This window comes from Fukomys damarensis, unplaced genomic scaffold (genome assembly GCF_012274545.1).
Source record: "Fukomys damarensis isolate Sample0158 unplaced genomic scaffold, DMR_v1.0_HiC HiC_scaffold_20, whole genome shotgun sequence".
Classification (NCBI taxonomy): domain Eukaryota; kingdom Metazoa; phylum Chordata; class Mammalia; order Rodentia; family Bathyergidae; genus Fukomys; species Fukomys damarensis.
Genome location: NW_022900932.1, coordinates 34,575,740 through 34,592,971, shown reverse-complemented (window position 1 = coordinate 34,592,971; position 17,232 = coordinate 34,575,740). Strand labels below are relative to the sequence as shown.

At 33.3% G+C, this 17,232-nt stretch overlaps 1 pseudogene; it reads right to left on the bottom strand.

Moving 5' to 3' along the window:
- LOC117287031 overlaps positions 1-217 on the bottom strand; it is a 9,564-nt pseudogene extending 9,347 nt beyond the window's left edge.
- Positions 218-17,232: the final 17,015 nt, after the last annotated feature.

The window sequence follows — 17,232 nt, the reverse complement described above, 5'->3', positions numbered from 1 at the left end:
CAGTTCTGGGGTTTAGAACGTAGTTGCTGCTAATGAAATATTGGAGTAATACATAGTTTTCCTTTACACTTTATTCTTGAGATTCTTTGCTTTTGACTTTTACATTATGTCAGGCAAATACATCCAGGAATGGTCATAATTATTTCTTACATAGACTACGATGGTACTTCCTACTGGCATCCGTGCTTTCAGTCTTGCTTCTGTCCAGTCTGTCCATAGCCCCTGTGTCCAGAGACTACCATATTAAAGTGAGTGTAGAACCTTCCTCTCCAGTGAGCAAATATACTAAGAGAAGTTTTCTAATGGCTTCTTTTTTAAAACTGTTTTTATCGGTACATTTTAGGTATACAGTACAGATACATTCATCCTTGGGCTCTTGTACCTTTACATGATGTATCTTGGTTCTTACTTTTTCCCCATTCTCTTGGCCTCCTTCACCCCCTCCACCCTTCCCTATTTACAAAGACTTTGTTTCCATTTTTTCCTGTTCTCTTATTTTTCCTTTTCTCTTCTTACTTTGACCCACTCCATTATAGAAAGCTCTCTGCCTTCCATTGAAGAAAATTAATTTTTAAGACATGCCAGAAAAAGACAAGAGTAGGGTTTATTAGGCAAAGAGAAAAAGTACAGTGCAGACTCACTAGGGGAATGTGGGCACTGAAAATAATTGAAATGTGCTAAAGTTTGGAAAAGAATATATATATCTCTTTATATTAATGAATATATATGTATATATTTATATTATATTTATATTGGTTTTTCTGTGGAGTCTAAAGCTAGAGAAGAAAGAGCCCACCCACCCATTCACTCTTCTCCCTCAAAAGGGTTTTAAATAAATGATTTAAATATTCTCTGTATTTATTTAACCATTTTGTTTACTCTCTTAATTAGATGAAATTATGGCTTTCTAGTGATGAGTCTGGTAGGGGAGAAGTATAAATCTTGCCAAGGACTGTTGACACATTGGGGTTGTCCTTATCTCAGGGCCAGGTTTCTGGACCTTACTTTCTCAATTGAGCCAGTTTATGTCCTTAGGTAACTTTAGCTGTGTCCTGGCAGTTCGTCTGAAGTATAATTTTGAGTATCATTTCCTTGTCTCCTTTTTCCTATCTTTTATTTTTCCTACCTCATAAGTAGAATAGAGTTGACTTTAGAAAAATGATTGGAATTACAATTATTGTGATCGAAATGGTTGTCAAACTTTTGATTTCAAGTGGATCCAAAATATGTAGCAGAAGACAAAAAAAGCTGCAAAATATAACAGCCAGAAAGACTTTTACAGAAAAGAAACAGAGAATAACTCAAAACTTTGATTTTATGTCTTGTAATATGAGTCACTACTTTAATGATAACAATAGTGTATTAAATATTGTAATTCTTCTATTATTTTGCTATTAAATTTTGTTAATTTTATCTTCTCATAAAATAAAAAAGATACTAGAACAAAAAATTAACTAAACTACTGCCCTACATTAACTGCCTGTCTCTTGCCATAGCTTTTCTATAGAGGTATTAATACTACTGATTATTATAAGTAATGTTTTGCTCCTAGGTTTTAGAAGTGTTCTGTCTCTCCCAATTACCACTTATCTTGGTTTAAGTTTAGCTATTCTTAGACATCATTTTTTCTTCTTAGATGCCTTTAACTAGGATTTCTGAAGTGGAAGGGACACATATATCACTAGATAAGTAACTACTGAGGGCACTGGTTGCCATCTTGTTTTGCTAAGATGAGCATTATTCTAAATGTAAGGGAGAAATCATTGGATTGGCAAATAATCTGAGATGTATTGTTTTTTCTCTGAGTTAAATCACATGAAAACTGGACATCTAAAAATATAAAGACTCATATAAAGAAGTATATAAGCCCCTGCATGAAATACTTTCCTAAAACACCCATTAAAGCAACATTAGAAAAAATTATGTGTAAACCAAATGAATTCAGAACTGAATCAAATACTCAAAAGCCAATTAACATAAAATTTAAAGCAATCAACTATAGAGGAATCTTGACCTTTGCCACTTCTGTAAAGCTAAAAGAAAGAGTCTTTAAATAAACAGCTCAATTTAAGATTTGATTTCAGTTTTAGGGTGACCTTTGTTACCAATAACCTCTGAAACATCTACATATTTTCTGCATTGGTGAGAACCACACTTCTGTCAAAGAAGGAGACAGCTCAGGAAAACAGTATAACCTGGGGAGGAATGTGAATCTGTAGAGTTAGAGGAATAGTTTGCTATTGAGAAAGTGAGTGCTTCTGACCCTGCTGAAGGTGAACAGTACCGACAAAACTATTTTTCTTGTAAAGTGTTTGTTTAGATAACTCTTATTTTCTTTCTCAGGCTTATCTACTTTCAAATTTTCTTAAAAATTCAATGTTTGGATGGGAAATAATTAATTGCTAAGTGATCCCATAGTTTTTAGATTTTATGTAATCCTTAATCCTAATTTTAATGAGAATTAGTGAAATTTTTACATCAATGAGATTCTGTCTCTTACACCCTTTTAAAAAGACAAGTCAATATGTTTTTTTTTCTTCTCATGCCAGATTTACATTTTTGTTATTATTATTGTGGTTAGACTTGATGGCTTTAAAACATTGAATTTCTTTACCAGGCCTCCATCTGTACAGAGAAGGCAGGCATCTACTTCCTTTTATGGATACACAGGTCTTTCTCAATAGAGGTAGTTTATCCGTAGGTCTTTAACGTCATTGTGTGATTCTTCTCTCCAGGTAAAACTTCTGAGCACAGAGCTAGGCATGGTGATATATGCTTATAATCCCAGCATCCGGGAAGTTTAGGCAGAAAGATCAAGAGAAGGAGGCCAAAGTGGGCCTCACAGTGAATTCAAGGCCAGTATTACATAGAGATATTATTAAAAAAAAATAAAGCAAAAGAAAAGGAAACAAAATTAAATTCTGAACACTGTAATAACTAAATTTGATGATAATGCTTCAGAACTGCCATTGGTATAATACATCCAAAAGAAACACAACCCGAAAAAAAACCTTGGTATTTCTGTTAGTTTTCTTCCATTAGAAAGTAAATGCTGTTTTTATACTAAGCTAAATGTAATATTGAAAGACAATAAAGAAGCTAAATGTAACACGATCAGAATGTTTTACAAGAGAAGCTGAGATTTTTATAGATACAATCCCATGAAGGAAAGAAAGGGAGTATACAAAGTGGACTGAACACAGTAAATCCAACAAGAAAACCAATATGAGATTTGGAGAGAAAGTATTGGCATACCAGATTCTCATCTTCCACTATATGCTTTAAATAAACATTTCAAATATATGATTGGGGAAGGAAAGTAAAAGGTGCAAAGAGTTTTAAAAGTTTAATATAGCCTTATTAGGGAGCAGAATCACTGTTATGTGATATACAGTCAAATATGAATACTACGTAGTTATTTATTTCAAAGATGTCAGTGGAATAGGGAGTTTTATGAAATAATAAATGGCACCATATGAAAGAATAGATCAATTCAGATCATAATTTCATGAAGTTTAGATAATAGGCTCACTAATTATTTTTGGAAAGATCAGAAAATTTTCACAGACCAAATCTGCAATTGAATAGTGTAGGATTCAATAAGAATAGTTTACCAGGCAGAAGTAGAGGTGCATTCAAGGGAGTTAGTGTGTATTCCAGGAAGAGTGAGTCACTCTTTACAGTAGAGAATGGGGTTTACAGAATAGAAATGGCAGTGAAACATGGGGTTGGTTGGATAGAGTAAAACTAGTTTGTTCAGAGTCTAGCTTTCCTCTGAGGACATGAGATGAGTGAATGTTTAAAGTAGAGAATAACAATGTTATAATTTTTCTGCAGAAAATCCTGGCCAGGGGTTTCCAGAAGGTACCTTTAAAATGATAAACAAATAGGAAATAAAGAAAGGAAAACCAAAGACTTTATTTACAAAATAATTTGGATCTGCTTGAGAATATGTCCTTACATGAATTGTTTCATCTTAATCATTTATTTCTTAAATTATTTCTTATCTGTAAAGTATACAAAGAGGCCATGTTTTTATACAGAAGATCTAATTCTATTCCTTCTTGGGTTCTCATGTGTTTTTGGCTGTTATCATATGTTTAAATAGTAGCGCTTCCTAATTGTTGTTTTTATGATATATTAAGCATTAAAATATTGGCCCTGATTAAAAATCAAGATAAGGCCAGAGATTTAGCCTAGTGGTTCTGCTGCTTGCCTTGTAAGTGTGAGGTCCCAAGTTTGATCCCTGGTACCAAAAAATTAAAAACAAATAAAGGTGAAACTTCATTTTAACATATAAAATTTATTAAATTAAAAATTTGATAATTAAAAGTACAAACAAAACACAAGTAGATCCCCCACCCGAGACTTTAGTTTCTTATGCATACTGTGCCTGGAGTATTAAGATACTAACTATTAAAAAGTGAGTTTTTTTTTTAATTGTAGCTAGTTGGGATCCTATATGCCTCAGTTATCTGAATGTCAAATTCTTCCCTTCTGTTTGGGAAGTTTTCTGTCATTAATTCTGCGAACAGCTTTTTTAAGTCATTTGTATTTTCTCCTGCTACTTCATGAATTCCTATCAGTCTTATGGTATTCTTCTTTGCATCATCTAGGAGTTTTTTGGATCAATTTGTCATGATCCCTTATTGTTTTTAAGAGACCTCTCTTTTCATGGTCACTGACTGCAATCTTATCTTCTATATCTGAGAGTCTATCTTCACATTCTTTTATTCTGTTGCGTACACTTTCAATGGAGTGTTTGATCTCCTGGATATCTGTTTGAATGTTTTATTGGATTCCATTTCTTTCCTAGGTTGGGTGTTTATTTTTTCCATTTCTTTCTTATGCTGGTCCTTCATGGCTTCTATCATGGTCCTGAGCTCATCTATTTTTTTTTTTTTTTTTCAGTTTTTGCTCTAGAGTCTCGAATCACAACTTCCATTTTGCTCACCATTTCTATGGTTTTCTGGGAAATTATTTCTGTTTTGAATTTTTCTAGAGCCTGATTGATCTGTTTTGTTACTTCCTGTGCTTTGAGTTCAGGGTGTCCTGGCGGTTCACTGTCGGCCTTTTCATCCTCATTTGTCCTACTGTTTTCCACTGGTGAACTGGAAGTCTGTCTTTGTGTCTTACTTAAGTGCTTTCTCATTTTTATTTTTGTTGTAGGACTGTCCTTGGTTTAATCTCTGAGTTATCACCCAAATCTTCCTGATATTGTTACACCCTAGCTTCTGTGTCTCTAATGACCCACAGACATTCTCATCTTCATAACATCAGAGAAAACAGCTCCTCAAATCAACTACAATGCTTTATCCCAGCTGATACAATCAGCAACACATTAAGATCAAGCACAACTTGGTAACTGACCACCTGTGATAGTCACTAGTCTATCACCCTTAAATAATTTGAATTAAATTGAAATCAAGAAGCATTACAGAACATGTCTGCAGTGTACAAAATTTCAATATATTATATTTGTCATTTAATGGCTCAGACAGAGTGAGGATGCAAGACCCCTGATCTTAGTTAGCTGATGGCTGAACCCCATGATGCTGACTGACCTCGAGCTGCAAGGCCCAGATTGAGTTCCCCAACCTTCTGAATGGTTGAACTGCACACCGTTCTACTACAGGTTTCCCATGCCCTTTCTTTAAAGATGTTCAAATTTGGGAACTCAGAAAAATACCCTTGATAACCACCTCTTCCTCTACAGAGTGGGTGCAAAGACTGGCACAGTCAGGAGGTCTGAGAGTGCATGGGGGCATTGTAAGGGGAGTTATGGGGGTTCAGGGGCACCTGCGAGGCACTGAAGCAATGGTGGCTGGGGTGGGAGAAGGCATGGCTCTCCTTCTTGTGGTGGATCGTACCCCCGGGTACCTCATGGCACTGGAGCAATGGTGGCCACGGTGGGAGAAGGCGACATGTAATAATCAAGATCCCAGAAACCCAACAGAAGAACAAAATACTACAAGCAGTAAGAGAAAAGAAACAAATCACATACAAAGGAAATCCCGTCAGAATCACAGCAGACTTTTCAACATAAACCCTTGTGGCAAGGAGAGCCTGGAATGAGATATTTCAAGTACTAAAAGAGAACAACCTCCAACCTGGACTGATGTATCCTGCAAAACTCTCTTTCAAAATGGATGGGGAAATAAAACACTTCCATGACAAAGAACACCTGAGAAACTACATGAATACCAAACCAGCACTACAAGTAATTCTAAACAAGATCCTAGAAAAAGACAATGAAGGCAACAACACCATGAGGTCCAACAGAGCAAAGCAAATAGGTAAGGCAAGAAACTAAAAGGAGAAGGTGAAAAAGTAAAAAGAGTCAACAAAAGGCCAATAACATGTCAATAATAAGTCAGTACATACCAGTTATAATCATCAATGTCAATGGCCTCAACTCACCAATCAAGAGAAATAGACTGGCAAATGGAATAAGAAGCAAAATCCAACAATATGTTGTATACAAGAAACAAACCTAGTGCAAAAAGAAGCCCATAGACTGAAAGTGAAAGGATAGAAACAATTCTCCATGTGACAGGAGTCCAGAAAAAAATAGGGGTAGGAATCTTATTTGCAGACAAAGCAAATTTCAAACAAAAACTGATTCTAGTGTTATTGATGTAGGATGATACTATATCATACCTCTGTGAATGTAAAATATCTTGTACCTGCTTTATGATACATAATAGTGACCATGCTTTATCAGAGCTATATTTAATGATATTACTCTAGAATGTTCTCTTTCCAGATGATGATTAAAATGCTTATAAAAAAATGATGCAAGGTACCACAACAACCACAGAACTTTGCTGTTTTCTGGATATTATTCTTTTTTTTTTTTAATGGAATGTGCTGAATATGTCTATAATTTTGTTCAGATGACTGCAGAAGCTGGAAAAGCTGTTACTGCTATCGATGCATAACATACTGCTAGTATTAGTTTCTCTCTCTCTCTCTCTCTCTCTCTCTCTATAAAAAAAAATTTTGGGAAACTTTAATGGTGCTGTCAACTTTGGAAAAAGTTATCCCAATTTACTGTGTTGAGTTAGCATTGTACACAAATGGACAGCCATATTGGTCTAGAAATGTTAATTTTTTAATTTTTATTTTTCCATTTGTACAGGGGTAACACATTGTACTAAATATGTAAGGTCATATCTACATGGGTTTTATTACAGAAACTAATAAAGTATTCTCTAAATAATGAAAAAAAGAATAAGATAAGACTACAAGAGCAAGAAGCAATTTAAATATGTTAAGAGACCATTTTCATCTTCAGAATTATGGATTATTTTAATATTACATCATTGCCTTTTCTCTTTTACTTTTCTTTTTAGTTTTATTTTAGGATTCCCTATTTTTAATGTTCATACAGAGATTTCTTTAACTGAAATACTGAATAGTTTCTCTGGTGTGAAAAAACTATAATAGTACACAGGATCCTAATGAAACAATCAATAATGTGAAATAGGAAGCAAAGGGCTAAAGGTGTAGGGAAAGTGGGAAGGGTGGGGGAAAGGTAATAAGGGAGAGGAAAAAAATATGAGAAACAAAAAATGGAAATAAAGTGTGTGTAAATAGGGAGGGGAAGAGGGGGTGAAGAGAGGGCAGGGACAAGGGGAAAAAATGAGAATCAAGACCTATTATGTAAAGGTACAGAATCCCAATAATGAATGTAACTGTATTGTTTACCTAGATTGTACCAATAAACTCAATAAAAAGAAAAAAAAAGTGAGGGCCAGGCATGGTGGTGCATACCTATAATCCCAGCTCTCCAGAGACTGAGGCAGGAAGATTGCTGTGAGTTCAAAAACAGCCTGGGCTACATTGTGAGTTCCAGGTCAGTCTCCACTACATAGTTAGACAATGTCTCAAAAAACAAAACAAAACAACAACAACAACAACAACAACAAAAGTGAGGCTAATAGTATAGAGATTAAAACAGAAGATCAGTAATACAGTCCAGGCTATTTCAAACTATAATTTTGACTTAAAGTCCTGATATATGTGTTTTTCCTTTTGCATTTTTGTTAAATGAAATCTGACTGATATTTTAGGGAAGATATTCAAAGATGACTGGAAACAAAGCTATGATGGCAAAGCTATGATTCAGCACTACCTGTACTGCTCAGATCAACAAATGGTAGACAGAGCTCCAGCATACGTCTTCCTAAATATCATCTTAGCCCAAAATTGTTACCCATGATTGAAAAGAGGCCATGGGAATACATAATTTTGTACTTTTGAGAATATAAGATTATATTATTTGCTAGACTATATTGTTTCAAAATGTATTTTTATTGTCATTTGAAAAGCATTTCCTATATTGTTTTTCTATTACTGCTATAACCATTAACCAAAAACTTAATGGCTAAAACAACCCAAATTAACTTTGTTTCTGCAAAAGATAAAGCCAATAGAATGCAAAGACAAATCGCAGCCTACGTGAAATATTTGCAAAAAGTAATATGAGATAAAACACTGCACCAAAGGTGCACAGATTGCAAACTAGTAAACAAAATGTTTGATATAATATAGTGTTAGTAAAGTGAAAAGGAAAGCAACTATAAGATAGTGTTACACACGCACTAAAGTGGGGAAAATTTAAAATATCAATAACCAATGACGGTAAGGATGGTAAGGAACAAAGGCAGCTCGTTTCAAGAGTTAATGCAATACTTACACTATAATTCGTCAGTTTGTTCCTACCTCAACATGCTCTCACTTTACAATCAATCTATTATTTTTACCCAATGAATTAAAAATTAATATTCTTAAAAATACAGTGGTATCTTGGTTTACAAACTTCATTTGTTTTAAAGTTTGGGGGAAGAGGGCAGCTTTTGTATTTGTGTGGGGAAAATGGCTGTGGTCTTGTTTGTCACCTGATGCAGAGTTTGTGAACAGAAGCAAAGTTTTCTCAAACTCTTTTGTTTGTGAACCGAATTGTTTATAAACAGAAGTGTTCATGAATCGAGGCATTACTGAATGAATTTATAGAAGTTTATAATGTGTGTATTCGTAGATGTCAAAAGTTGGAAGTAAATAAAATATCTTTCTGTAAGGTGGATGAATGAACTGTGGTACACTCAGACTTTGAATTATCATTCAACCTTCAGAAGAAATGAACCTCCAAGCCATGAGTACACATGGAAAAATCTTAAATTCATATTACTAACTGCAAGAATCAAATCTGAAAATATGACATAATATTCTAAGTATAGGACATTCAGAAAAAAATAAAATTTTGCAGACAGTAAAAAACTCAGTCAATCCTGATTCAAACTCTAGAGATATGATTCCAGAGTGTATGATCTTCACTAAGAAATGACACAGCTTTCTGAATACAAATCTACTAAATTGGTACTCTGAAATAATTGCCTACTGGAAATTATGAAACATTTACACAAATTTTGCATTGGATTATTCTCCAACGTATTTTGAAGATATTCATGTATAATGTACTGGTATATTTGGAAGATTTAAATTTCTTACAAAAAATTCATTTCTCTTTCAATGAAATCAAAGACAAAAGATGCTTCAATTCATTATTGCTTTTTGGCTAAATTTTTTATTGGTTCATGGGATCATATTTAACAAAGAAAAATACTTGTTAAGTCTAGATAATTTTAACAAGTCAAAAGTCACACAAGGAGTTTTCCATTACTTAAAATATTTCACAATTTGCTAAATAATTGGTGAAATGCTTGCTCTCTCTTTATATATAGACAAAAGATGCTTCAATTCATTATTGCTTTTTGGCTAAATTTTTTATTGGTTCATGGGATCATATTTAACAAAGAAAAATACTTGTTAAGTCTAGATAATTTTAACAAGTCAAAAGTCACACAAGGAGTTTTCCATTACTTAAAATATTTCACAATTTGCTAAATAATTGGTGAAATGCTTGCTCTCTCTTTATATATATATAATTATAGGTACTTAGTAATTGCTAAGTAGGTGACTTATGTGAGTTTTGGGCCATGAATTTCATTGTGTTAAGGTTCACTTTTATCTAGCCATTTGGCACAAAACACCTTCACCATACTTTATTATTATTGAACAAAACTAACGTTGAGTTTAAATAAAAGTTTAATTTTTAATGTAACGCCTCTACTTCAAATAGTCCAGCTTCCTTTAGAGTAAAGTTGACTTCCTTCAGATGATCAGTCTGGTTTATGTGATCTTCCTTGTCTTCCCACTCTCACCCATGCCAACAAAGATTTCAGTGCTGGGTTCTATCCCCATCTAAGCTTGATGGTTTCCAAAATAATTGCATTGCCTCACACAGAAAAAAAGATAAATAATATAGTTAGAATAATATAGCTGTTAAACTGCACATTGACCTTTGGCAGGAAGCTTGCCTATAGTCTCTGCTTCAATAGAATGATATATTTTGAGAATTTAGTTTTGCATTTCTCAAATAATTTCTGCCATTTTCTATGTAAATCATTTGAACTCACCCATCTGCAAGTTGCAGGCAGGGCTCACTTCATTAAATGTCATTGTAATGTACTTCTGGCTCATTTAGTAACTACAGTAAGTTATTTTTTCCTATATGTGTTTTTCACTTGTTCCAATGATGATGTGTAGGGTTTTATATCCCATCTATTAAGATTCTATGAATATATAAAACTCCGCTGAAGAAGAGAGGGTGAATATGTTAAAAATGTAAAGAGTTTGGATTAAAAGTTTAGGAATCAAAGATAATGAATGAATGAATGAATGAATGAATAGTTGAGGCTTGACTTGAACTCACTATGCAGCCTAGGCTGGCCTAGACCTTGCAGGGATCTTTCTGCTTCAGAGTCAAATATATTTTAAATGCATGAATTGATGGTAGAGCTTGTCATTTAAATTCATATACTTCGTGGACATGGTGAAATAAGAACATAATCATGTGGCTTTTATTCACTTCTCAGAGTTTTGATATAAAAATAATCATTTTTGCCCCACTAATGGTAGCTGACCTTTTCTTTCTATTTATCTTTTTCTGCTCTTCCCTACTTGGTCTTCTTCTAATGTTTATTATTCTTCTCTTCATCTGTCTTCTCTCCCCTTCCACTTTAATAAATTCAGCAATAGTTCATTTATATACCACAATTTGAAAAATCTTTCAGGTATTTTTATTTTCATATTTATTATTAATAATTTAATGTTTTTTAACTAAAGGTGAGTCTGTGATTCAATTTCACCCTAAAATTAAGCACATTCTTTAAAAAATGGTACTGCAAAGAATTACTTTACTTTTGGTTTATCAAGTTATAAAAGACTATCATTCTTATCCTAATTACCTCAATTCCAAATAAGCTATATAATTACAGTTGATGCTTAAGCCAAGAGAACTAAAAACAAACAACAACAACAACAACAAAAACTGACATAAAGACATAAATCTAGGAAGGAATTAAAATTTTATGAGAGAAGAGGTCCACTCTTGTGCTCATTCTTAGGTAAACAAAGAGATAAGGTATCTTCAATCATCAATCTAAGAAGAAATCAGCCTGTAGTTTAATATAACAAAAGATAAGCCAGGGAAAACAGAAGAAAAGCTTCACTGCTCTCATATTTTCCCACTAGTTTTAATGAGTTCAGGCTCTGCTGACTCCAAATGAGGGAAATAAATGAGATCTCAGGAAACCACTGTGGGTTTTCTGGGATTTCAGCTGAAGAAATTATGGAAGTTAGGGTAGAGCACCAGCTTGATTGACTTTGGGATCCTTTCAGGAGACTGGTGAAATCACTTCTGTGTGTGTCATGAAAGCACAGCCTTGGGGCCTATGTCTGGTTCTTTGCCCTTCCTTTCTGACTGTATTTCCCTATTCTGCTTCCTTGCAGCCATGAATTTAGCAGCTTTACAGGACCACATTCTATCTGCTGTGGAGCCAGATGACTATGGACTGACTCCCCTGAAACTGTGAGCCAAATTAAACATCTTTAAATTGTGGGTGTTAGGTTTGGGGTTTTACATGCAGCAATGGGAAAGGTAGCATAGAAGACAGGAAATAAATATTGATAGCTTTATTGGCCTCAAAGTATGTTTTACTTTTCAATTTGGTCGGTTTGAAATGTGCTTCTGAAGGAAAACCTACGCAGGCATCTCCTAAATGCTTCTGCTTCCGAGTCTGAAACTTAACCATTAAAATATCCAGAGCTTGAGTCAGACAATGTCATTTAAGAAGGTTTGATAATTTAAAAATCAGTTTGGGAAACTTGTGCACCAAGTCAATACAAGCCTTTATGATTTAGTTGGGCACAAAAAAGAATTTTATGCAATGAAAGAAAGATGAAAGCCAAAGTCTATATAATGTGTTCCACAGAATGGAAATTATCCAGTATATGAAGAGTTACTATGTATATAGAAGCGTCTCTGAGTAATTAAGTTTGGAAAACTAAAATTTAAATAGTTATCTATTTTCTATATTTGGGAAATTTTCATAGCTTTTTTTTCTTCCAGTATGTGTAGAGTATCCCAAATCTATGTGAGGGTTTAGAGTGTTATCTTACTTTAACAGCATACCTTTAACATTTTACGGAATGCTAGCTGTGAATATAGAATATTACCATTATAGCAAAATTGTCTGGGATTGAAAGTGAGAAAAATTTGAAGATTAATTATATTTTGCTTCACTGCAAATTCAGATTAATTTTTTTCTGTCCAACAATTTTGAGCATTTAATGAAGATAAAAATTTATAGAATGATTTAATCTCTGGCCATTGAATGAAAATTAATTTGTGAAAGAAGTTCATATTTAATCAGAAAAGTTTATAACCTAGCATTCACTAAAATGCCATCTTATTGAAAGAGAATATTTCTTCAGTGTCCCATACAATATGGAATATTGTGATACAACTTTAATTATGAAGTGCCATCAGCATCTGTGTATGTTACAACGATAGTTTTGAAGTGATTTTTTGAAAAATCACAATTCAATAAAAGAGACATTATTTTCTATATAAACTAGAGTTCAATTCTAATTATTTTCTATTTTGAAAGGAAGTTTACTATGCAATTGACATATTCAAAGAATGTAAATACTAAGTCATGTAAGGTACATATAAATGTTGATCTAGAAGTCAGTTTTGTTTTATCTTAACATAGAAAGAAATGAATGTGAAAATAATTTTCCTTTAAATCAGAAATAACCACTGGGCATCAAATATAAAGTGTGTAATTGTAAAATATTTAAATGTTTTAACTAATTAAATTTATTAGTACATTTTAGATATACATAATGATCATATTTATCATAGGGTATTTTTATCTGTACATAATATATCTTGATTTTTCTTTGTTCCCGTTCTCTTACCTTTCCTTAGACTCTTCTTCCCCTCCTTGTTTACAAAAGCTTTGTTTTCATTTTTTTCTTTTCTCTTTTTCCTCCGCACTCTCTCTAGTTCCCCTTCCTATTTGAATAGTTTTTTTCCTATTTCACATATCTGTTATACATTTTGGTCCTTATTTAAACTTTTAGTTTCTCACAGAAATAATGTGATATTCACACATTTATGTCTGATTTATTTTCAGTATAATCTCAAGGTGCATCCTTTTACCTAGAAATGTCTCACATTTATCCTTCTTTATGGCTCATTGGTACTCTATTGTATATACAAAAAATATTTATCCCTTCATTGGTTGATGGGCTTTTGGGCTATATCCAAGACTTAGCTTTTACAAACTGCTATAAACATGGGTATTCGTATGCTGCTATAAACACTGATGTGCATTTATCATTTTGGTTTGATGTTTTTTATTCTTTGGGGAAGATATCAAAATCTTGAAGGGCTGAGGATTTAGCTCAGTGATTCCACTGCCTGCCTCACGAGCACAAGGTCCTGAGTTTGATCCCTGGTACAAAAAAAAAAAAAAATCTTGAAGGCTAATAGGTCAAATAGAACATCTAGTTTTTAAAACACACCTTGCTGGGCCCATCTACATAGTTCTGGATTAAGTAGATCAAGGAATAAGAATTTATATTTCTGGACCCTTGTAGAAACCAAGAGAAAGGTGAGACTGATGGGAAACAGGAGGACTTTATTTTAGGTGAACGCTAGCTCAATGGGCTAATGGCTAGAGGAAGAGCCTTGAACAAAGAAAAGTTCATTTTTATACATTCGATCCAAGGGATTGATCTGTCTAGTGACATAGCGAGTGAGTTCACAAGAAACAGGACAGGGACAAACAGTTTTATACTTTAGCCTTAAATGAACATACACCCTTATAAATCTTAGAAGAACACGGTGACATGAACTTTGTTTACAGGGCATAACTGCCAATCTTATCTGTACCAGAACAAGGAATTACAACTACAAGGGGGGATACTGTCCAAGATTGGGAAAAACTTGTTTTCCTTTAAGCCCTTCTTCAACATGACTGTTAATAATTTAAATACTGTTCATCAAGGAACCACTTGTTGAAGAACACTGTGCCAGAAAACTCACCATAGAGACATTGTAACAATTTCAGTTGTCAAGACTTTGGAACTCACAGTTTTTTCTAATAATTGGCCTCTTCACTGCAAAAGATAAGCCTGGCTTTTTGCAGTAAGGGCAGAGGAAATATTCTTGGTTACTGTCAATTAAAAGCTAAACAAAACAAAAAATTTACAAGACAACAATATATTGATAGAAATTTAAAAATCAACCCAAGGATTCTTGGATTAAGAAACCTCATGATTTTGTGATAAAAGATATTTGAGGGTAATGAGCAAATGCTGAGAGCAATCTCAAGTGTTCCAGAGGGTAAGATTATGCACACTCTTTAGGATCCTAGATCATTACAGGGGTACAAGAGATGAGATTTATTTCACATTAGTGGGAAAGAAAAATTCTTCTGTTAAAGTGGATATATTTGAACATAACACTCTCTTTCTTTGTTTATTCTTAATCTATCCCTCAGCATCAATATAACTACTCATTTTACATGCAGAAAGCAAATTCAAATAAAAGTATCCCTGAGTTTGGGCCTGGGATTTAGCTCAGTGGTTCCACCGCCTGCCTTGCCTTGCAAGTGCAAGGTCCCAATCCCGATCCCCAGTACCAAATAAATAAGTTATCCCTGAATTCACATCTTTTAATTTTTCAAAAGCAAAGTCTCATTCAGAGGATTGTAAGTTGTATTTTCTTGTAAAATGTATCAGACATATAGTCTATTTCTGAACTTTTCTATCAAAAGAGAAAGAAAAATTCATAATATAAATGAGAATGTGTATATATAGCATTCTATAGATCCAGAAGAAAACTGAAATGTAAGACAAAAAATTAAAAAAAACAAAACAAAAAAAACCAGCTTGAATTCACCTCCCAAGATATGGCAATGTCATTTTATTGAATTATGTTTCTTTACTTTTTGAAAACTTCAAAGCAAATTTCATGAAAAGTAATTGAGATAGTACTAAAAATACAAAAGTCACATCACAATAAGGCATAAGGTCCAAACATGAGGTAATTCACTGGCTTCTTTCGTCTGTGGAAAGAAAGTTATTACTGGTTTTGACAGATTCGCTCACCCCGCACAAAATTCAAATTTAAATTCTGTTTGAAATTCAAGAAAATTGTCCAAACATTAATCACTGGGGTTAGGTGAAGGCTGGCTTCATCAGTATTCAGCCTTTGCCTTAAGATGAAAGTAGAGAAGAAACCTCCTAGGGTGGAGCAAAATAGAGAGAATCTTATCAGAGAACAGAGACTGACATCATTTTCTCATCTCCACTCCCACGGACTTCAATCTACTCATACCTCTTCTCAGGAAGAATTGTGCTGCAGGAAAAAATTTTGAATTTCTCTAATAATATTATAAGTGGATCGAGGCATATGATAATGAGTTTTTATCCTGGATGCAGAAGGAACCCTTGGACTCGTGAAAGTGCTTTAAATGTTATTAGTTAAATGAATTTCATTTTTTAAAAAAATATAGAATCTAAAGCAGATAGATGAACAGACAGAGAATAGACCGATAAATATACAGATGATAGATTAAAAGAATCAAAAGAAGCTCCACAATTTTATTGTTGTGTTGTTCATAAGATTTCACATTATGGCCCTCAAACGTCCTTATCAAAATAGGGAATATATATCATGATTAGTTTGGTTATAGGAATAGCCCTACATTTGGCCTCCTCAACTACATGGAGTTGTTTAAAAACAATTTCCTTTTTGTCAGTCCCAAAGAAAGAATAAATAATGAGATGAAAAATGATATATTTAGCGCATTGGATTTTTACTTTAGATCAATGCAACTTTTTGTGCATTATCAAATTTATTGCCAGTATAATTTAATAAAGCATATAATTATTATCATGTTTGTTTCATCAGTGAAGAAACAAAAGTCTGAGCAAGTTACAAATTTTTTTTTTTCAAGGCCGGCATTTGGCTAAGTGGTTCCACAGCCAGCCTCACAAGTGCAAGGGCCTGAGTTCTATCCCTGGTACCAAAAAAAGAAAAAAAAAAACATTAAGATCGCAAATCCAGAAAAAGTATTTACAGAAAATCAAGCACAGGTGAACTAACTGCTCATGAGCTTGCTCTACTAATTTGCATAGACAAATCTCTCTGTTCTTCGTTATTCATGACTATTCATGATACCAAGGTCCTTGCCTTACATGCAAATTATATGTATCAGAGTAGCATTAGCAAAACACACAATTATTAGAAGTCAAGTATTAATGTGTGAGACAATTTGTATCAGCAACTATGTTTAAATGTGTTGTGTGATTAAAGGTTTAGGCTAGTGTAAAGAACTGTGCTGTCCAGGAATTTTAATTCTAAAATCAAAAGTCCTATTAATTCTGAGGTTTTTTAGAACTCATTGTTTCCTTCTTTCAGTTTTATTTTAGATGAATACAATGAGACCTAAAAACATAGTTATTATAATATGAAAATCCAATTTAAAAATTTGAAATACAAAATGTACTGAAACAAAAAAAATTTTTTGAGCAAGTAAATGAAGATGTTTTTATTCTAATTTTAGAACATTTCATTTTTCAGATTTTTTAGGTAAGTGAGGCTCAACCAGTAAACATTATGCAACTATTCTAAAATCCAAAATGCTTTAAAATCTGAAACATTTGGAAAATGGATACAGTACACGTTGATTTAGAATGCTGGGATATGGAATACTTCCTTGCTTTTATGTTAAACAATACAAAGAATGAACAAAATTTCATGTTTCAGGAAATTCTTGTTCTTGTAACTTGGTTATGCCGTCTGTTCTA